Raw genomic sequence first — 14,204 nt, forward strand, 5'->3', positions numbered from 1 at the left:
TCAGCGGGAAGCCTGCTTCTCCCTCTCCCACTACCCCTGCTGTGTTCCCTCTCTCACTGTCTCTCTTTCTCTCTCTAAAATAAATAAATAATAATAAAAAAAAAGAAAGTCAACAATGCTCCTATGGGGGAAGGGCTGTGCAGGCAGGCACTTTGATTTTAGCACAGGCGCTTCTGTCCATCCCGGAACGCAAATATTCAGACGACCGATAAGCGCATTATTTTGCAGGGCTCACTGAGGGGCAGTGCTGGAGTATGGGGAGGCTCTTGTTTAGGGAACCGGAAGGCATTCACGTTTTATTGTAGCGCACAGTTTTCGGGGACATCGCTCTCGCCGGGGATCCCCAAGAACTTACCCAGCAGTCTTTCAGGACCCGATGAGACAGAAAAGTGTGAAAGGGAACCGCGATACCCCATGTCGACCTCCAGGGGGCAGCATCGACCAGGAGATGGAGTTGTTCCCAGCTACTTAGTTTTGTTGGCGGTGGCTTGCACAGCTTCTCCCAAGCTACCATCACTGAAACAACTGAAGGAGTTTTCCTTCAGCCTATCCCCGGCCCTTTTAAAAAAGATGTTTTTAGAATGATTTTTTAGAGAGATTGATTTTATTTATTTATTTATTTATTTATTTATTTATTTATTTATTTGAGAGCGTGCATGCGGGGCGAGGGAGAGAATCTTTAGACTCCACGCCCAGTGTGGAGCCCAAGGGTGGGGCAGGTCCTTGAACTCATGTCCCTGAGATCAAGAGCTAAGCCTAGTTGGGTCTGATGCTGAATTGACTGAACCACCTAGGCGCCCCAAGATTTTATTATTTTTTAAGTAATCTCTTCACCTAAGGTGGGGCCAAACCTACAATTCCGAGATCAAGAGTTGCAAGCTCTATGGACTGCCCCAGCCTAAAAACCCTTTGGCGTAGATAGAACCTTGTGATCTCCAGCCTGAAACTCAACTTCTGGTGAACATCACCGCCCCTCAAATTTCTCCAACGCTGCTCAGGGATCTGTCTTTTAAAGAAATAGCATTTCCCTCTATTTCTCTACCTCTGTACCCTCGGCTTGCCCTGAGTTATTTCTTACCGGGGCTCTCTGGGAAACACTTAGTGTTTAACAGCTCTGTATTTGCGCAAAATGGGGGTGCCCATCCCAGGATCAATTTCAGGACTATTGAATGAGGACAAAAGAAATAAGGGACGTTCTCCTTCCTCCTCATCCTATTATTGACCCACCCACCCTCCACTTAAGGTAGCTTTTTTGATTTCAGGAAATCAGTCATAGGGGAAGCAGGAAAATTAGCTGGATTCCAACATAGATTTGGGGTAAAGGTTCAAGGAAAGAAGGAAAAAGCAAGCCCAAGACAAACTTTGAGGGGGAAGAATAGATGTCAGCTCTCTTTATCCTGGGAATAATGGGTACAGCAATTCATGTTACATTTTGGAGTTCCCCGAGTTTCAGATATAGTATTCATTAAACCAAAGCGTATTTATTGATCCCCTTCTGTGTTCTATGATAGGCACTGGAAGGATTCAGCAGAGACTAAATCAAAGTCCTTGATCTCATAGAGTAGACCTTTCATCTCACTGAATTCACACACCTGCCCCATGAGGAGGTGTTCTTTCTGTTTCATATACTTGAATAAGTAAATGAGTCCCAACAGCACACAGCCACTCAGTGGCTTGAACCTTCTCTGTCCACACTCACCTCTTGTTCCATGACTCCAGGCTGGGAGCTGTGGGCCTGTGGCAGTAGCTGTCTGTAGAGAAATAACAAATTAATTCTAAGAAGTAAGAGTAAATTATTGGAAGACATGAAGGAAAAGCTGAACAGGCGGGCTTTGGAAAAGACAGAAGCCAGGACAGTTCCAGGATCTAGGTAGCAGGGACACAGTGTCGCAAGGCTCACGGGCAGGGAGCAACATGGTCTCCTGGCCTGGCTCCCTTTCCACTCAGACATCGCTGGTTCCCATGCAGAACCCTTAACCAAGATCCTAAAGCTCTGTGAATGAGGATCGGGAAAAATTACATTTTATTTTCACTAACGTCGAACTGACATTTAGCATTTCCTCCAATGAAAAGTGTAAGCGACAGCAATGACAGCAGAATTGGCAGTACCTGTGACTGTCATCGATAGAAATCACAGATGTTTTTATATCACATCACCTTCCAGTTGCAGAAATTTCAAAATGCCATGTGTGCTCATCATTACTTTGTTTTTTAAGGTTTTATTTATTTATTTGACAGGGAGAGAGAGAGAGCACAAGTGGGGGGGTGGCAGGGAGAGGGAGAAGCAGGCTCCCCACTGAGCCTTCATCATTACTTTATAGTTAGGATAGTGGTTATACTTACACTGAATCCTATCATCTATCACAGATTTTTTATTTTGATAAGTGTGCAATTGTTTTCTTTTGTAATCCTATGTATTTTATTTTATGCAGTTGACACTCCATAGACTTCATCACACAGCCAAAGGGGTTCCAAACATAAAAAGGTTAATAACTCCTTGAGCTCTCATGAGATGGTGTAGTGTCCTGCATTGCATTATTTTACAACTGTAGTAATTGGGAAGGTTTTCTTTGTGTTTAAACAAAATGCCCATATTTTCTTGTCTCCATTATTACTCGGTTCAATTATCCATTCATTCATCAAATATATAGGAAACATAGTACAAAGCTATGCTGCTCAAAACTCTGCTAGTGTGTGCAAAATAATCCTCACTTGCTATGGCTTCTCCCAGTCTGGGAGAGGAGCTGGACTATTGACTCACATGCGTCCCCCAGGCTGCAGCTTACTGACTGCAGGGCAGAGGGAGGGAGGGTTGCCCCAGTGCAGGCAGCAAGAGGGTGCGTTGCTGTAGAAAATTTTAAGATAATACTGAAACTCACTTTTTATTGTTCCCATGCACCAACCATTCTGCAACAGTGTTAGTGACAAAACACTCCTCCCTGTGGTGCTGTCCCCTTCCACTTCACCCTGGTTAGTTGGCCACTGCACACACGGGAGTTTAGGTGTCCAGTTTACACACACACACACACCCTCAGAGCCTTTTGAGACTTCCCTTTCCCTCTCTCAAACTCCCCATCCCAAATCTCACGTAACAACCCTCAGGGATCTGCAAACTTTTGGACCAGTCTACTTCAGGGCGAGCATCCAAGCCGCCTGTGAGCCTGGTGTCCACCCTTCCTGAGTGACAATAATGTGGCTGCCACATATCAAGGGCTTACTCTGTACAAGGCACTGCTTTTGCCCCCACTTTGTCAAATTTCTTCATTGGATGTTGCTTTTTCTATTTTATTGGTGCCATCTCTTTACTGTTTCTTTGCTTTGCTGTGTTTGAGTTTGATATGCTAACCTTTTTTTAGTTGTTAAGATGAATTTCGAATCATTGATTGTCAGCCCTGTCTCCTTTTCTAACACATGGACTCAATGCTTTAACTTCCCCTCTAAACACTGTTAGTTGTGTCTCACAAGTTCTGGTATCTTTGATCTCTTTCTGTTGTTACTCAATTCAAAAGATTTCCTAATTTCTGTTGTGGTAGCTTCCATAATCCAAGGATTATTTAGGAGTATATGGCTTGACATCTGAGCAGTTCAGTATTTTCTTATTTTATTCTGATTTCTACCTCCCGGGAAACATATACTGAATGGTTTCAATCCTTTGATATTTTTTTGAAGCTTGTTCTGTGACATAGCATGGGGTAATTTTTAGTAAATAAAATTTGATATACAAAAGAATGTGGATTCTTTTGCTGTTGGGGGAAGTGTTCTATATTTGTCAAATAGGTCAAGTTGTTAATTGTGTTCTTCAGATGTTCTGTATCCTTGCTGATTTTTCCTTGTGGTTTTTTTTTTTCTTTCTATCAGTTATTGAGAAAGGTTCGCCAAAGTCACTCAGTAGGAATGTGGATTTTTCTTTTTTTTTTTCCATTTAATTTTGTCAAATTCTGTTTTGTGTATTTTCACATGCTTTGGATATATATGACACTGGGTTTGGGGAAGGGAAGGCGTCATGAGTTTATATCCTATTGTCTCTAAAATGGAATTAGGATCAGAGTTCAACTTTAAGTTCAAGATCTGGATCAGAGTCAGAGGATGTTGACACTGCTCCCGGGAGATAGCTACAGATATGATCATGGAGCGTTCAGGCTCCAGGGCTCTCACCCGGGTACCTGCAGAGCCTCGGTATAGATCACCTGTAGGAGAGGGAGAGACAGCAGCTCCTTAAAGGGAACATGGTTAGGCCGGGCCTGGGGCTAGTAGTCAGGAGGTGGGAGATTCCCACGTCTACACAGAGAAGACTCGAGCAGATGTTGTCTTCCCATTTATAACCCAAGATCCTATGGAGGACCTCCCTATTAAGGACAGGACAGGGGACCAGTCCTTGGCCTCTGGTTGGCCTCATTAATAGTCCAGGATAAGTCCTGCAAATTTAGCATCTGTAGGCATTGTCACCAGCTCTTCCCTATGCCCCTGTGCTTGAGCCCTTTGGCCATTGCTTTTGACACCATCTGATTTCTTCCTCATCTCCACTTATATCCTATTCCTCAAGAAATCTCTGGGTTTCCTGGTTACTCCAAGGTTTGAATAACTGCCTTGAAGCCTTCCCTGGTTCCAAGCTTCTTTTTCCTCCTTTACTTTCTGAAGACTTCTGATCGTTTTGAAGTCTTCTAATCGTTTTACCCGGAAGATGTCACTGTCTCCATTTTTATTTCTGAGTTTTCTCTGATTCTTTGCTCTGCAGCCCCAGGGCCTCATCCAGGACCTGCAGAGGGCAGACACCTAGGCTGAGCTGCTATAATTGTGGTATGGAAGGTTGTCTTCTTGTGGTCTTTGCACTTCTATTTTGAGGCATCGTATTCTTCCTTCAGCTTGGCACTTTGCAACCTTGACATGAACTTTGCAACCCCCAATTGCATTTTTACTTGAAAACTTTAATGCAAGATTTGCAGATCCCCTCTTCAAGTAACAGCAGAGCCCATCTCCCTTAAGATCTCTTTGGTTATCTTTGCAAAGCTTGGTATCCTTGAGCTCCTTCCAAGGATCTCTCATAATAATGCAGGATTTGGAAAAGTTGTATCAATTCATCCACTGTAATGTTTGGAGGCAAATCAGACATAAAGTACATTTGTATTTCTATCTTCTTCAACATGCGACCATCTTGATTCTTCCTTTCTTTTATCTCTCCCCTTTTAGGATCAGTGGGTTTGGGGTTTTTCTTTGCAGAAGTTCCTCTGCATCCCTAGTATTGATACCTTTGTACAATTCCAGAAGGGCTAGACTCACCATCATTGGAGAAGCCATAATTGGCCTGATACATAGCAATATAATCTGTGATCTCAGGGAATGAAGCCTTCTCATCCAGATCCCACTTACAGGAAGTATCAGCCAGCTGCTACCCGAAAGAATCCCTTTTTTCACTGGGATTTCTTGGTGTCTCCATATAATTCTTGCATTCCCACCTGCTCATGAAACTCATCCTTCCCATCCAAGTGGTTGCTGCTTGTGTTTTCTACCTAGCACAGGGGCAGGGTCCAAGTGGGTGAGGAGGCTGGGGCGCCAGGCCTGGGAGCCACCACCAAATGTGTGTGAGGCAACTACCCAGACATTTAATACACGAAGTCATTTAATGCCCACAGCAGCCCTGTGGGGTCGGTACTCTAGTCATCTCCATTTTACAGAAGAGGAAATGGGAGGCCCAGAGAGACCTTGTCCAACGTTATAGACAGCTGGAGCATGACAAGGCTGGGGTTTGAATGCAGTCAGCTCTGCTCTAGAGGCCACATCCTTTTTTTTTTTTTTTTTTGAGTTTTATTTACTGGGGCCACCTGGGTGGCTCAGTTGGTTGAGAGTCTGCCTTCGGCTCAGGTCATGATCCCAGGGTCCTGGGATCAAGCCCCAGGTCGGGCTCCCTGCTCAGCAGGGAGCCTGCTTCTCTCTCTCCCTCTGGCCTTCCCCCTGCTTGTGCTCTCTCTCTCTCTCTCTCTCAAATAAATAAATAAAATCTTTTTTTTAAAGAAAGTTTGTTTAATTTTGAGTGATCTCTACACCCAACATGGGGCTCAAACTCATCACCCCGAAATCAAGAGTCACATGTTCTTCCGACTGAGCCAGCCAGGCTCTCCTAGAAGCCACATCATTAATATCACCACTTTTTACCCCTTCTGAGAGACTAAATGAAATCCAGCCTGCCTCCTAACCCTGTTTTGATCATTTAAGTGAAAATGTGAATGCCCTAGCCTACCTACTCCATAACATTGTTGTCTCCATGACGCTCTGTACTCTGCTCCTGACCCAGCCCTCCACTTGCCCCCTCCCTAAGCTACCCTCATGCCCTCTAATAAAACTGCAGACCTCCTCATACCCTTAACTTAGCGTGCTCCCTTCACTTCCTGGCTTTAGCTGAAATGTAACTCTCCCCTGGGGGCACTACCTCCTTTGCTGTCTTCTGAAATAAGAGCTGTTTATTTTCTTATAGGTGAGGGTGCATTCCTTGTTCCAGATTGCTGCCTCCAAACTACGCCTCCTCCAGTCCCCAGTTTTGTGTTTAAAATAACCCCCTGCCTCTGTGGCTCAGCCATTTGGCTAAATTGCCCTCTTCCTCTTAGCTACCGTCCGCCACCTCCCAGACCTCCTTCCCTCGAGTGCAGGGGGATAGTGGCACCCAGTGGACTGTATCTCCCCATCTCATTGTCCACACGGAGGACCCATTCCCCACCTGGCCTCTTAACAACTTGGTGACATCGTCCCAGGACCTTCTGCACTCCCAGCCAGCCACCCATTCCCTTTGTCACACCCTGGACTTTGTCATCTGAAGCAGCTCCTCTTTGAAAATCCCTCGTTCAAGCAGCCTGCCTGACTCAGCCCCCATCTTCTAACCGTCTAGCCGTCACCCCGTCTGGCCCCTCACCACCATGTCTCAGTCTCCCGGTATCTCCTGGTCAATGGTATTTCCCTTCTTCCAACCCATCAGCCCCTCCTAGCCACTTTCAGCTGCATGGCCCTTCATTTCAACAACTGTCTTGACAACATCCCTCGCTCCCTTGCCCCTCTGTATTTTCACTCTTGGCCTCTACCTTGAAAAGCCTCACCTCCCGGGATCTGTTTTCTTTAGGAGTTTATTCTGATGGCCAAGAAGTGTTGGAGGAAGTCTCATAACCAGGAAATAGTCACCACTCCTTATTTGTGGCCACCAACCCCAGCATTGCTTAGCGACCCAACCACATTGTGCTGGTCAGTGGCTACTTTAATCTCCCCGGTCCTGGACCTATGAGGCTCCTTTCTCTGTCTCACCTCTCTCAGTTGATGATCTCACTTATGTTGCATAGGAAACTGAAGCCCTCCGAGGTGAACTCCCTCCAATATGTGTTACCAAATTTACACTACCCCCTTGTTCCTCACGTTAGAGTAATACTTCTCCAATTTTGTGTGCATTAGAATTGCCTGGAGGGCGTGTTAAGCCGTGTGTTCCTGATTCATGAGTTTGAGTGGGGAGCTAGAATTTTCTTTTGTAACTAGTTGCTGCTGGCCTGGGGCCCCCACTTTGAGAACCACTAGAGTAGAGGAGATGCCTTTCTCCCACCCAAGGCCAGTTTCTACTGTGTTCTGCATCCCTTTTCCCCTCCTGAATCTTCAAACTCTCCCTTTGAGAAAACCAACCCCTCCTCCACCCTCCCTCCTCCCACTGCTCCCTTCACTTCGTAATCACCTCCTCTGGCCTGATTCTCACATACAGTCAGTGTGCCTTGATTGCATCCCGGTTCAGAAAAAATACATACAAAAGACATTTGGGGGTGAACTAGGGTGAAATTTGAGTATATTTTGCATATCAGATGGTATTAGGGACCAATGGTTATTCTCTTACTGTAAGCATGGCATTGTGGTTACATAGGAGAAAGTCCCCATTTTTAGGATGTGTATGCTGAAGTATTAAGGTGTGAAGCATCACGATTTCCTAAATTTTCACATGGCTCAAGAATATGTATAAATACTGGGGCACCTGAGTGGCTCAGTTGGTTAAGCGTCCGACTCTTAGTTTCGGCTCAGGTCATGATCTTGGGGTAATGGCATGGAGCCCCGCGTCGGGCTCTGCACTCAGCATGCAGTCTGCTTGAGAGATTCTCTCTCATTTTCCCTCTGCTCCTCCCCACTTTGTGCTCTCTCTCTCAAATAAATAAATACATAAAATCTTTTTAAAAAATACATAAATACATAAATATTGGTATGTATGTATAAATGAGAATTGTTAAATCTAAGTAAAGTAGTGGATGCACAAATGATAATTATACTATACTTTCAACTTTTCTGTATTGAAATTTTTCATGATAAAAAGTTGGGGAAAAATTCTCTATCCGCTCACTTCCACTCATTCCTCAGCCCTTTCAGGTGGGTATCCACCTCTCATGCGGTTCAACTGCTTTTGCCATGGCTTCTGTCATTAAATCCATTTTTTCATTTTTCCCTGCTTGAATTCCTACCAGTAGTCAACTGTGTTGATCAATTCTTTCTTGAAACATTATTTTCCTTTGGTTTCCAGGACTGAGCACTCTTCTGATTTTCTTCCTCTCCTTCTGGCTGCTCCTTGCTTCTTTGTGGGCTCATCCTGTACTATCTGGCCATAGTGGAATTCATCAGGGGCAGTGAGTCCCAAACCCTTCTTCTTGTCTTATATTCTCCCTCCAGGGGACCCATCACACCTGACCCATGGCTTCAACTGCTATCAGCTGATCACTCTCAAGTTCCTATTCTTCCTCTGATCTCCAGTCTTGTGTCTCTGACTGCCTACATGGCAACCCTACTTGGATGTCTCAAAGGTACCACAAACTTAGCATATTTGGCACTTAATCATGATCTTGCCCACAAACAGTATCATCACCATATCCAGACCACGAGGGCCTAGCCCTGGCCACATACTTTGGGGGCTCTTACTTATCACACACTACATTTATTAAATGACACCGAGGCACTTGGGATCTGGCCCTCAGTGCTGGCACAGCACAACCTGAAACCCTGCACATCTGCTCTCATAATTAACACTGTTTGGGCCCTAGGGAAATGCTTCTGCAATCTCTTGCCCTGTATCCTGGAAACAAAAGATGACTACAACCGAATCCTGTGAAAGTTTAGGCTATGTCTCTGCCAGATTCGGAGGCGCATGCTGGTTTGGTGTGTAGGCAGGATTTAAGTGGCGGAAGCACTTAGGTAAGAGAAAATGCAACTTAATTAATTTGTCAAATATTACCTCTCAAATAGCATGATAAAGTATCATTTCCCAGTAGTGTTGAGTGTCCATTTTTCTTGCTTCTCTTTGTGTTCCAGAGGTATTGATTTATGTTGTGCTGCATTCACAATAGTTGCAAATGACAACTGAGGAACATTTTGCAATATTAAATGATTTTTATTACTGTTAAACTTGTATGCATGTAGGTGTAGACAGAACTTCTGTGAGGTATGACATTGATTTTGTTTGGTAAGTGGATGAACATTGAATACTAGATTATGAATAGTTTGATTTCTATAAAGCTATCTAATAAGGATTTTTAAGGTAAGCAAAAAAATAGCTTTATTTAAATTAGTTTGATTTAGAATATTAATATTTATTAATTATAATTTTTATTTTGCCTTTTTCAATACATAATTTTGAATATTTTAGAAGAAAATAACTTTTATAACATCTACTAAAATGATTTTTAAGTTTTTTTTTACATTTTCATATTTTGATAAAAATACATTTAAATTTTATAAACATTGGCTATAATCATATATATATTTTTAAATCATAGATCATTGAGAATGAGTTTTAAATTATGACAGAAATAGAAACTATTGAAATTATGGTATAAGTAGAAACTATGGGGCACCTGGGTGGCTCAGTCAGTGGTTAAGCAGTTAAGTGTCTGCCTTTGGCTCAGGTCATGATCTCAGGGTCCTGGGTGAGCCTGCTTCTCAGCCGCCCACTCCCCCTGCTTGTGCTCTCTCTCTCATTGTCAAATAAATAAATAAAAATCTTTTTTAAAAAATAAGTTGAAACTATGAATGTGGAACTCAAAAATGGAACATCTTCAAGGAAGAAATCTACTGAAATTTTTATTTTTATTTATTTTTTTTTAAGATTGTATTTATCCGACAGAGAGAGAGAGACAGCGAGAGAGGGAACACAAGCAGGGGCAGTGGGAGAGGGAGAAGCAGGCTCCCCGGTGAGCAGAGAGCCCGACGCAGGGCTTGATCTCAGGACCCTGGGATCATGACCTGAGCCAAAGGCAGCCGCTTAACCAACTGAGCCACCCAGGCGCCCCTCTACTGAAATTTTTAAAAACTGAGAAGAAGGACGCCTGAGTGTTTCAGTCGGTTAAGTGTCTGCCTTTGGCTTAGGTCATGGTCCCAGGGTCCTGAGTCAAGCCCTGCTCTCACTAAGGTTGAACACGGTAGATCTTCCCTTTTCCAAATCTAATGGACATTTTTCATCTTCATTTTGTTTTTTCTTCCCTGGAGCATCTGACCTTGTTGACTACCCTTTGAAGTTCTTTTCTCTGCTGGTTTTTGTGAAACTACTCTCTTGCTCTCTCTCCCTCTCATTTGTCCTCTTACCTCTCTTCCTGGCCTTTCTCAGGCTACTTTCCATGACTTGGTCCAGGCTCCCTTCTTTCCATATCTGCATAGTTCTTTAAGGCACTCTCATACCATCACTATGCTGGTGACTCTGAAATGTGTATTTTTAGCCCCGATTTCTCCCTTAACCTTTACTCCTAGATATCTGTCTCATGAATCTTTCCACCTGAATGTCCGCAGTTGCTTAAAAATTAATGTTTCAATTTAAACTTATTGAGCAAGCATTGAATATTCCCTAACTTGAAAATTGTCTTTTCTCCCAAACCTGTGCCTTCTTCATTATTCCTGGTTTCAGTAGACAGAATCACCAACCACCCAGTTGCCCAAGCCAGAATCCTGGAAGGATCCCCAGACCACACTCTTTCTTGCCTCCCCCCTCCCACTCCCATTCTAATAACCAAGTCCTAGCGAGTTTACTGTCTAGCTAATCAGAATATCATTACATTACGAACCCTGTGGCCACTGCCTGCCTACCTACCTCTGGCCTTTCCCCAGCCCTGGGCACCATGTGCCCACCCACTTCACAGATGAATCACAAGTGCTCCCTGGGCCTTGGAGCCTCTGCTTGGGACCTCTCCTGGTCATTCTTGACCTACTCCCCCAGTCTTGCTTCTTTCCAGCTCCTAACTCTAGCCCTAGGGCTCCAACCTTCATCTCATCTCTGGACTTCTGGACTCCAGGGCTACAGCCAGTTTCCCCCACTGGATTGTGACATGGCCTTCAGTTGTCTATATGCTTCAGAGATGGTCTTTATCCTACTTTCTGCCCCTGAACCTAACCCCGAATCAGCCACTTGGCCAGCTGTGCTAGTCCCAATGAGGAAGGAATGCAGCACTGCTCGGGTGTCCCCACCCAGACCTTTGAAGACGTCTCTTTACTGGTCTTCTGCTTCTAGTTTGCCATTCCCTCTAGTCCATGCTCCTCCCAGCTGCTGGAGGGATGCTTCTGAAGTAAAAACCAGAACCTCTCACTCTCCTACTCACAATTCCTTGATGGCTACCTCTCCCCTTCAGATAAAATCTCCACTTGTTCACCTGGCACACAAGGCCCTTCAGGATCTGACTTAAGATATGAAGTAGGGTGGAAAGAGCACAGCTTGTACAGAGTGGCTTTGAACCTTGGCTCTGCCATTTTTTGGCTCTGTGATCTCTGGCAAGTTACTCTGGACCACAACTTCCTCAGGTACAAAATGAGAGAGGGATGTTTTGAGGACTCATGATTTATATGATTTTGTGAAGCATGTATCACTGAGCCTGGCGCATGGTAAGTGCTCAAGAAATGTTAGAGATTGTTCTCTACCTTCCCTCCCACCTTTGCGCTTTATGTTCCCATCAGCAAAACTGACTTACTTGGGGGTCCTTGATTATGTCACACTTTTCATCATCCACGCTGTGTGCATGCTTTTTCCTTCTTCTGGAAAGTTTACCACTTACCGTCTACTCCCCCTCCATGAAAAAAGCCAAGGTATGCCTTTTTCAAGAATTAGCTCAAATCTCAACTGCTATGGACCCATCTCTGACTCTTCTAGGTAGAGTGAGACCTCTTTTTTTCTAATGCTGCCTGTTTTGGTTATCTATTCCTGTTCCATAAGCCACCCTAATATTTAGCATTTTAACAGAAATGTATTCTCACAATTCTGCAAGTTGACTGGGCAGCTCTGCTTGAGTTAGTGTTTGGCTGGGGCACTGAGGTGGTGGGATGTCCCAGCCACATCACTTGGCAAGCAATTGACACTGGCTGCAGCTGGAACTCAGCCACTGCTGGCATCTGTGGGCTTCGGGTCCACCACATGTGGTTCTCTCAGCGGCTGCTCAGGCTTCCTCACAACATGGTGACCGGGTCCCAAGGAGGCACGTTCCAGGTGCCCAAAAGTGGGACCTGCAGATCTCATAAGACCCAACCTCAGAAGTTACACGTTCACTCCTGCCACATTCTGTTGGTCAAAACAGGTCACAGGGCCAACCCAGACTCCAGGGAAGGGGGGATAGACTGGACGTCTTAATGGGAGAAGGGACAAAGAATCTGCTGCCGTCTTCAATCCCCCATGCTCCCACTGCACTCTGTCACTCACGTTTACTGTAGCTCTAATTACACTGTACTTTTAAGACCTGCTCCTGCATCTGTCTCTGTGCCAGGCTCCGACTCAGAGCTCAGAAAATGGCAACCCACTCAAGTATTTCATTTGGTTCCCAATGTGCTTTTATGATTCTTTTGAATTAATTACAACACTTAAAAATGGAGAAATTTTATAAAAAAATTTGGGATTTATAGTTCTTTTAGGGAAAAAAAAGTTTTTTTTTTTTAAGATTTTATTTATTTATTTGAGAGAGCGAGAATGAGAGAGAGAGAGAGAGCACATGAGAGGGGGAGGGTCAGAGGGAGAAGCAGACTCCCCGCTGAGCGGGGAGCCCGATGCGGGACTCGATCCCGGGACTCCAGGATCATGACCTGAGTCGAAGGCAGTCGCTTAACCAACTGAGCCACCCAGGCGCCCGGAAAAAAAAAGTTTTAATGAGGCAATGCTAGCTCTGAATTCCTACCTGGCAACACCCGACCAGGAGCTGCTGCCTCTCCAGACAACCTTGCACTTGGCAGGGCACCTGGGTGGCTCAGTTGGGAAGCGTCTGCCTGCAGCTCAGGTCATGATCCCAGGGTCCTGGAATGGAGCCCCAAGTTGGGCTCCTTGCTCAGTGGGGAGTCTGCTTCTCCCTCTGCCTCCCCCCCTACTCTTTTCATGCTCACTCTCTCTTTCTCTCTCTTCCTCAAATAAATAAATAAAATCTTAAAAAACAAAACCTTGCATTTGGCACATTACCTGCCTGGACTTTACAGAAATGTGAATTTGCCACCTTCAATTTTAGTTCCTTGAAGACAGAGTTTGGGGCATCTCAGACACTGGGCACTTTCATTGCCAGGTAAGGTTTTTTTTTTTAATTTTTAACTTATTTTTAAAGATTTTATTTATTTGTCAGAGAGTGAGAGAGAGCGAGCACAAGCAGGGGGAATGGCAGGCAGAGGGAGAGGGAGAAGCATGCTCCCTGCTTAGCAGGGAGCCCAATGTGGGGCTTGATCCCAGGACCCCGGGATCATGACCTGAGGCGAAGGCAGTGGCCTAACCAACTGAGCCACCCGGGCACCCCTTATTTTATTTTCAAAGATTTTATTTTTGAGTAATCTCTACACCCAATGTGGGGCTCAAATTCATAACTCTGCTATCAAGAGTCACAATCTCCACCGACTGAGCCAGCCAGGCATCCCTATCAGAGTTATTTTAAATTTTGCTGAGTTAGTATGTGTAAAATTGTATCTCATGGTTTTGATTTACATTTTTTCATTACTAATGAAGTTGAGCATCTTTTCTTATATTTTTGGCCATTTGGGTTTCCCTTTTGGTGACTTGCTTATTCATAGCTTTTGCTCATTTTCTCCTGCCTTGTCCTTTTCCCAGTGATCTGCGAGAGTTCTTTATAAATCCCAGGTACCAAACCCTCGTCGATCGCATAGGTTGTAAATATTCTCCAAGTCTGTGGCTTGTATTTTTATTTTGTTGTGATGTCTCTTATCTTATAAAAGTTAAAAAAATTAAAGATACACTCATGTGTGTC

This window comes from Zalophus californianus, chromosome 7, assembly GCF_009762305.2.
Source record: "Zalophus californianus isolate mZalCal1 chromosome 7, mZalCal1.pri.v2, whole genome shotgun sequence".
NCBI classification, from domain to species: domain Eukaryota; kingdom Metazoa; phylum Chordata; class Mammalia; order Carnivora; family Otariidae; genus Zalophus; species Zalophus californianus.